The sequence below is a fragment of the Hydractinia symbiolongicarpus genome, chromosome 5 (genome assembly GCF_029227915.1).
Source record: "Hydractinia symbiolongicarpus strain clone_291-10 chromosome 5, HSymV2.1, whole genome shotgun sequence".
NCBI classification, from domain to species: domain Eukaryota; kingdom Metazoa; phylum Cnidaria; class Hydrozoa; order Anthoathecata; family Hydractiniidae; genus Hydractinia; species Hydractinia symbiolongicarpus.
Window position 1 is genome coordinate 9,826,663 of NC_079879.1, and position 9,236 is coordinate 9,835,898.

Sequence of the window (9,236 nt, forward strand, 5' to 3'; positions counted from 1 at the left end):
ACAAGACTACGTAAAATAAGCCAAATGACGTCGGAACTTACTTGCTTACTGGTAAAAAGAATATTATGTCAAATTAATTTAATTTTGTTTATCTGTTTCAGCAGAAATGACAATGAAGTTTGATAAACTGAAAGATTTTCTGCTGACAAATGCAATTCCACATTCAGGTAATTTCACTTATTTTACTTGTTTATACAGATTACGAAAGTTAGCCCATATTGAGCCAGCAATCTTTTGCAATCTGATTTAATTTTTCTTCCCGCAGACATTAAAGGGGATAAAAAACGAGATGTTAATCTCTGACTTTGGTGACTTACACAAAAGTCAGACAAAACAACATCATCTTGGATATTATATTGACGTCCGAATATACCTGAAGATGACAGAAAAGTACCTTATTTACCTAATTTATTTTACATAAGCATCCTTCTTCTATTTCACGTTTTATGGTAATAGAAACTTTCAACTTTTTGATCAGGCTCATTAGCTAGCTATTATTCTCTAACTTCTGCGCTAAAACGTGCAAAATTATTACATATAAAGGCAACAACAATGACTTTAAAATAATTTTAGAGGTATTAATTGGCTTCTCTCTGTATAAGGCTTTTAATATAGCATTTTTAAAAACGAGCCGAAAATTGATTAGCAAAAACAAAATAAAAGCGAAGACGTGATTATCAATCCGTAAAAAATTATTTTCGCTTGAATCATGTGTTCTTCTTTCTCTCTTTTTTAATCAATGGGTGGCGAAAGGCATGGCCCTAAAGAGTGTTAAGTCAAATAATCCATAGGTGCCGAGAAATAGGTGTGGGTGGCGGTCGAAAAATCTATGTGTAGCGGAGTTAAAGGGCAAGCAAAGTAAAAGTCAACAAGGTGCATGATATGTATCCAGTGAACAGAAAGGGAGCAGAATGTATGTATATATATGCGTATGAACAGTAGAGTATGACACTGATAATCTAGATATACATTCCAAAACATATGATAAAATCCTATCATATATCTAAAATAGTATTATCACGTAGCCACGAACGAAAATCATCATCAACAGTTCCGATATTTCCTCGGATATCAATTCTTTGGCATGTCAGTACATGTTGTGGGGTTTGAATTTCACCACAGACGCAATTTGGGCTATCAACTAATCCAATTCTATGCATGAAGTTAGCATATCTTCCGTAGCCTGAGCGGATACGATTTAGCAGCACCCAATGTCGGCGCTCGAGGTCGTGAACATTAGGCTTATCCGACGGATCTGGTATGAATTGTTTGAGTCGAAAGTTCGATTCTCGCCACCGTGTTTTCCAAGTTGCTGCAGCCCATGATTTTGAAGAACTCGAATCGTTTTCAAGGGCTAGTGAGTGCATTCGGGTTGATAGCGGTATTCTACTCATTAACCTGTTGTCCAACAATGGTTGTGTTCTTATGTCGGCAATCATATGACCGTCAGAAAGGGTACGTTTGTGGAGTTCAAGAATGTTTCTGTCTCTTCTTATGTCTGCAGGTTCAATTCCACACAGTATCGGTAGAAGTTCTGTCGGTGTGGCTTTTATGCAGCCACTTACAAGTCTGAGACACTCGTTCAATGAGGTGTCGATCTTGTTGCAGTGATGACTTTGACTCCAAACAGGGGAGCAATATTCTGCAACAGAATAGCATAGGGCTAGGGCAGACGTTCTCAGCGTTGAAAAATCTGCACCCCATTTGTTGCTGGCAAGTGTTTTCAGTAGGCTGTTCCTTTTGGAGACTTTAGAGGAAACTTCCATCAGATGCTGTTTGTAGGTCAGGGTTCGATCCAGTGTGACTCCAAGATATTTTGGAGTTTTGTCGAATTTCAGTCTCTCGCCATGGCTTACAACATTCAATTCGTAATATGCCTTACGATTCGCTAGATGAAACGTGCTCGAAACAGTTTTTGACATGTTGAGCTTCAGTCTCCAGTCGGTAAAATAGTCTCTAAGGGTATCAGTGTCTTGCTCCTTAGGTAAGAAAGACTCAGCAATCGGTTGAATGCGATTGTAGATCAGACGTTCGTAAAGTTTGTAAGGGACGCAAAGTAGACTAACAGGTCTGTAGCTGCTTGCAAGATTTGCTGGCTTCTTCGGCTTGAGTACGGCCACAACTTTCGCTAACTTCCATATCTTTGGAACTTTCGTTGTCTTTAAGCAGATGTTGAAGAATTCTCGAAGCCATTTTGTACAAGACTCGTCCATGTGGAGGAAGAACTCTGGGTGTAAGTTGTCGACACCTGGTGCTTTTCCGGCTTTGAGTGTTTTAATTGCGGTCGTAACTTCTTCTAGTGTAAAATCACAACATAGATTCAGATCTGCCGACGGAGCATTCCATGCCTCTTTCAGTTGGCGATTTACTTCCCTTGTGAATGGTTTGTTCGGGTTTTTGAACTTGCCGTTGCTTAGTAAGCACGATGCAACTGCATTGGGACTCATTGTATTGGTATTAGGAGAAACATTCTTACGACCAGTGAGTTTGTTTAATGTTGACCAAGCTCTCCTGCTTGAACGTTTCATGTCGATGTTTTCAACAGTATCGATCCATTGTTCTTTTCGCTTGGAGTTTAATTGTTCAATCAAGCGATTTTGATGCATGAAGCTTTTCTTCAGATGTCTGAGCTTCTTCCAACTGGGAAGAAAGATCATCACAGGTTGCGTCCCATTTCGGAATGTATTTCTTACGGAAGCCTCTCGGTATTGTCTCTTCTGCCTTTAAAAGTTTCTTTTGGAATGCTGTGAAGCAAGCATTGATGTCAGGTTCAAGTGGAGGAAGATCGTCAAACATGTTCGTTGTGGCTGTACGGAACTCCTCCCAATTGGCTTTGCTAAAGTTCCAACGAGGAATTGGTGTTGTTGGAGTATATTCGATCAGCGCAGGGTGATGTATGACCGTAGGTCGGTGCTGAGACTTCGGAAAGTTCCCAATAACGTTGTGAACCGGGTATGGTAACGGACTGTTGATGTCATGTGTGAAGAACGTTAAGTCCGGGTTCGTGAAAGTATTCCATGCTGCCGAGTGAAATGTTTTTCGTTGGTTTGGGTCATAGAGTAACTTTAGGTCAATCGTATTTGACCATTCGTGTAGAGCTTCACCGTCAGGGTTATTTCGAGCGTAACCCCAGGTTGTGTGATGGCAGTTGAAGTCTCCCGAGTATATAGCTGGGTGTTCATATCGAGAAGGTGGTTCGAAAGGAGCGTTTGGTGGCTTGTAGAAATCCGAATGGAAATTTCACCGTTTATTGAGATAGTAATCCATTCAGTCTCGCTACCGTCTCTGCTTCGTCCAATCGGAGTAGCGGGCAGATCGCTTCGAAAAAGTGTGGCGATTCCATGTTTTGCGTGGTTAATAGAGTCAATAAGAGTGTAGCCATAGATCTTTAATTTCTCGTTGCTGGTTGCACGAGATTCCTGGAGTAAAATAACAGATATCGAATTGTCTGTTGCAATTTTCTGGATGACTTCGCATTTCGGTCTCGTAAGGCCTTCAACATTGATTTGAAGGATAGCAGGACCAGATGGTTCGTGTAGCTTTGGACTATCAGATGGACTCTGCTGTTCTGGATTTGGCATTAGTTTCCAAGTAAAGTACCGGTACTTACAGGGTGGACCACGAGAAGGTTGCCAATACCCACCCCAAGAGCAGAATGTAAAATAGTAGAACAGAAGAAGGACATTGTTGTTCTCTTCCCATTATGTAGTACTTGGCAATGAGGATAAGGATTTTTTTGGTGCAGTTAGTAGGGCGTTGTTTATGGTTTGCTTCAAATTTTTCTTCTTCTTTGTTATTCCACAAGAGTTTGTTTTTGTTGTTGTTTTGATTGAAAATGGTGAATAACATTCTTGGCTCTATAGAACAGTTTGACGTTAAAGTAGAAGATTCGCATGCATATGCTGAAAAAATAAAGAAATACTTCCCGTCTAACGACATTGCTGATGAAAAAAAACAAAAAAACGCGGTATAATTATATCATGCTGAGGGTACAAAATATATTTAATAAACCTTTTTTTTCAATTATCGCGCATATAGAGGGAAAGTTATAAGAGGGTGAAATTTGCCATCAGGATGACAATGTAGGCCTTAGCTCATTTGAAACATTTGAAACAAGCAAAACATTCAACAGTTGATTGTTAATTAATTTAGTATCGAATAAACATTTACTGAGAGTTTAGGCTGTTCATTTTTAGTTCATTTTTTCCAAGTTACGTCGACGATACGACAGCATACAACCAGGTAAATCAGTGTTGACAACATTGATCTAAAAACACACTTCTTTCCTACAACATGACGGGACAACTTCCAACATACGAGATCGACAGTTGTCAACATCATTTTATGTACATACTGATGTAGGAAACTATAGTTTTTCCGAAATAACAGTACAACTTTTCGATGAAATATTCGATAAAAAGCGCACAAGACGTAATTTGAAGATTAACTGCACATTGCTGTATTCGACATGTACGCCATATCTCAAAAAACGCTTTAAAAGACTTTCGGATATGAGTATTAGTTAATGTTACGCCTTACAGCAAACGAAATACGAAAGATATTTCTAAACTGTTTAGGATTCCATGTCTACAATATTCCAGTAAAGTTCTTTTTATGTAACATGCAAGTGGTTGCATACTATTCTATTTTCAGTATCGCGCGTCATCAAAATATTGCAAGGTTTTCTAATCATGCCAAGATTTTTTTCTGCTTAACCTTACTGAAGTAAACGATGTGCCGCAGTGAATAGGCCACGATGTGAGTATTGTTACGAAATGACCTGCTGAACGGAAACAGATCGTTGGAGCGAGCGTAACACGGGAGTGCTGATATGCGACCACGAGTCGAAATTGTCTGCTCCGCGCAATAAGCTTTACCACGAAAGTTAATAGACTATGAGAACGCAGAGGAATTAAAATGAACAAATATGGCAAGAAATTTTAGATAATCAAAAAGATTAAATTAACCTCATAATTACATTTAACAGTTCATTTGATTTTACACTGATTTGCACAAATTCCAGGTATGAAAGTGTGTGAGATCAAGACCACCTAAATACAGTGTAGCAGGCCATTAGGTGGCCTGCCATCATAAATGCCATCAATTTATTGGGTTAATTTTTCACCAAAGAATACAAGCCTTAAGTTTGGATGAAGAAGGAGAATGTTTTTAAGAGCACTCCAGGAAGCTAAGTGGCAGTTTCGGTTTTACAATTAGCTAGCTGGTTATTAATTAAACTTAGAAAAAAAAAACCAAATAAAGCCTTATGAATGCTTTGAACAATGATTACTGTCACACTTTTGTGCTAAATGTCATATTTTAAACGCATGGAGAACAGTCTCACAAAAAGATGAAATAATCTAAGTTACAATATAAATTGCGTATTTCATTTCACAAGCATACAAAAATAAAAAATGTACATTATCAAAATTCGTTACAAAGTCTTCCAATAAAAGCTATTTAATGTGCATATTTGTGGTTGCAACAAGCATCCCAAAGGATTGAAACCATAAAAGAAGTAATCCATAAAGTGTTATTCACGCCACATGGAACCTAAAAAAAATATGACAGTGGATTTTTATTATTTACATTAACTTAACAGGATAAATTTTGAAATAAAAATATTATTACTGTGGAAAGTTTATCATTTCTTGAACATAATAGTTTAGTAGGCGACGTTTCGGGAGATCCTTCTCCCATCATCGGGCAAAGTAAAATGATGTTGCGCATGTTTTTATATAATTGCAGAGGATCGAAATTCATAAAAATTAACCAATCAGAAACGAGCTGATAATTACAGTTAATTACGGTAATTAACATTTTCGGACCTGGATGTAGGTAACTACTTCTTCTGTAGGGCTGGTAACCAAATCTCAGGAAGTTGATACGAGATGCTGTTTATGTGTTTGTTACGTTCTACACTGTTGATGGTTTCTTTAATCTTCCTGGCCGTTGTTCTGGATTCTCTGTCAATGATTTTCTTCTCATCCCAATTAAACTGATGACTTCTGCTCCAGCTGTGGTCCGCAATTTCGTTTTTCTTCACATCTCCGTTTCTCACTGCGCGCATATGTTCTTGTACTCGTTGCTTAAACTTTCTTTTTGTTTCGCCTATATACACTGCATCACAATCTTTACACGGGATTTCGTAAACAACATTGTTTTGCTCTTCCAGGTTTATTTTGTCTTTTGGTTTAGACAAAGTGCTTCTTAGGGTGTCTTTAGAGGTAAGAATGCATTTGATCTTGGGTTGCCTTAAAACTCGACGAAGGATCTCGCTGGTACCTGGTACGAAGGGTAGGAATGCTGATGCGATAAATTCCTCTGATGTTTCCTTGTTGTCTCCGTTGCATCTTCTTTTCATTTTATTTTCTACTTGCGTGATGACTTTATAACTGTATCCATTTGTGATTAATGCATTTCTTACACGTCGAATTTTATTTTCCTCTCCTGTTTGTCACTGACTACACTGTTGGCACGATTCAGTAATGAAGATATGACACTTTCTTTGCAAGATTTCTGATGGTTTGATTCGAAGTTAAGGTACTGGTCAGTGTGTGTTGGTTTACGATACACTGAAACTGAAATGGAACCATTCTTGCGTTTTACCAAAGTGTCCAGGAAAGCGATACTTCCATCGTGTTCAAGCTCAACAGTGAATTTGATTTGTCGATGTAGGCCGTTGATGTGTTCATGGATTGGTCGAATTGGATTTCCCTGTTTATGAATTTTGGGTACTATATTCATAAACAGGGAAATCCAATTCGACCAATAGTTTCCTGCACTGGAACACCGTTATACAATCTATCAAAATTTGTTGCTTCCATCCTCAGCAAATTCACAGCAAGTGACCACAGCAAAAACTCAAAAGAATTTTCGGAATACATCAGAGAAATAAAGATAGCAGACGACGAATGCATGGTATCATTTGATGTCACATCACTCTACACAAATGTTCCCATAAAAGACACCTTAAACATCATTAAAGACATTATCGAAAACGATGCTGCATTCGGTGAAAAGACAAAGATTCCAGTACCGGATTTTCTGCGTTTGGTCGAACTTGTTCTAACCAAAACATGGTATCTGTTTAATAAGAACTTCTACACTCAAACAGACGGAGTTGCCATGGGAGGCCCTGCATCATCAGTAGTCGCAGAAATATACATGCAAGCACACGAGACAACAGCATTAGTCACATCAGACAGACGTCCAAAGGTTTGGAAAAGATTTGTTGACGACGTATTCGCCATAATCAAAAGATCTCATCTAGAAGAGTTCCATGAACACATCAACGGCCTACATCGACAAATCAAATTCACTGTTGAGCTTGAACACGATGGAAGTATCGCTTTCCTGGACACTTTGGTAAAACGCAAGAATGGTTCCATTTCAGTTTCAGTGTATCGTAAACCAACACACACTGACCAGTACCTTAACTTCGAATCAAACCATCAGAAATCTTGCAAAGAAAGTGTCATATCTTCATTACTGAATCGTGCCAACAGTGTAGTCAGTGACAAACAGGAGAGGAAAATAAAATTCGACGTGTAAGAAATGCATTAATCACAAATGGATACAGTCATAAAGTCATCACGCAAGTAGAAAATAAAATGAAAAGAAGATGCAACGGAGACAACAAGGAAACATCAGAGGAATTTATCGCATCAGCATTCCTACCCTTCGTACCAGGTACCAGCGAGATCCTTCGTCGAGTTTTAAGGCAACCCAAGATCAAATGCATTCTTACCTCTAAAGACACCCTAAGAAGCACTTTGTCTAAACCAAAAGACAAAATAAACCTGGAAGAGCAAAACAATGTTGTTTACGAAATCCCGTGTAAAGATTGTGATGCAGTGTATATAGGCGAAACAAAAAGAAAGTTTAAGCAACGAGTACAAGAACATATGCGCGCAGTGAGAAACGGAGATGTAAAGAAAAACGAAATTGCGGACCACAGCTGGAGCAGAAGTCATCAGTTTAATTGGGATGAGAAGAAAATCATTGACAGAGAATCCAGAACAACGGCCAGGAAGATTAAAGAAACCATCAACAGTGTAGAACGTAACAAACACATAAACAGCATCTCGTATCAACTTCCTGAGATTTGGTTACCAGCCCTACAGAAGAAGTAGTTACCTACATCCAGGTCCGAAAATGTTAATTACCGTAATTAACTGTAATTATCAGCTCGTTTCTGATTGGTTAATTTTTTATGAATTTCGATCCTCTGCAATTATATAAATACATGCGCAACATCATTTTACTTTGCCCGATGATGGGAGAAGGATCTCCCGAAACGTCGCCTACTAAACTATTATGTTCAAGAAATGATAAACTTTCCACAGTAATATGAATACTGAACAGACAAACCGAAATAATATCTTCAATAAAAATATTATGTCTTGGATTTTTTTTAATGTATTTCATAGAAATTTCATAATGACTGGAATGTTAAGCTTTTGCAGGTAAAAAAGGACGCCCATAAAAACTGAACCTACTTGGTGGTCCTTTTCGTCACAAAAAATACTCGAACCTGATTGGTTGCATTATTACAAGACGACATTACAAGACGTTGCCCCAACAACAGAAACGGCATCGATGTCGCTTTGATCAAATTGCCGGACGAAGAAAAAAAGAAAAAGGTGGAAAATCAACTAGTTTTAACTGTTTAATGAAAGGAAAAAAATCTGTAAAACGGTAAAATTCCATACCAAAAATTCAGAGGTACTCCAAAAAAATGACAATAGAAATTATTAAAATCTCAACAGAATGTGAATTCAGCAATTAAAACGGCTATAATTTATATTACAATAACTTTTGTTCGCAACAATTTTTATCCTTACGTAGTACCTGTGAACGATACAGGGAGATTAACCTATCCAAACCCTTCACGAAGAAGATGAACAAGCATGTGCCATTAGTGTGACTCACGTGGTGATGTACCGGTTTCAATGAAGACTTACCGCACAAGGTTCAAAAGGCGGACACTGTTGATCTTGAAACGTTGCCTTTGTTTGAAGAAGACTCTAAATCAAGACTTTTCTTGGTACTTAGCGTTAAAGCGAAGGCACAGAAAACGTTTGAAATAACATGACAAAAACAAATTCCAGTTATTCACAATGAAAGTTGTCAAAAAGTCAACTCTTCTCTACAAACGTTTCAAATACCCTCACCCTACCCACCTAAATTATAGAAAGCTCTCATGAACGCGCGGTCTCGAATAAATGCTTTCG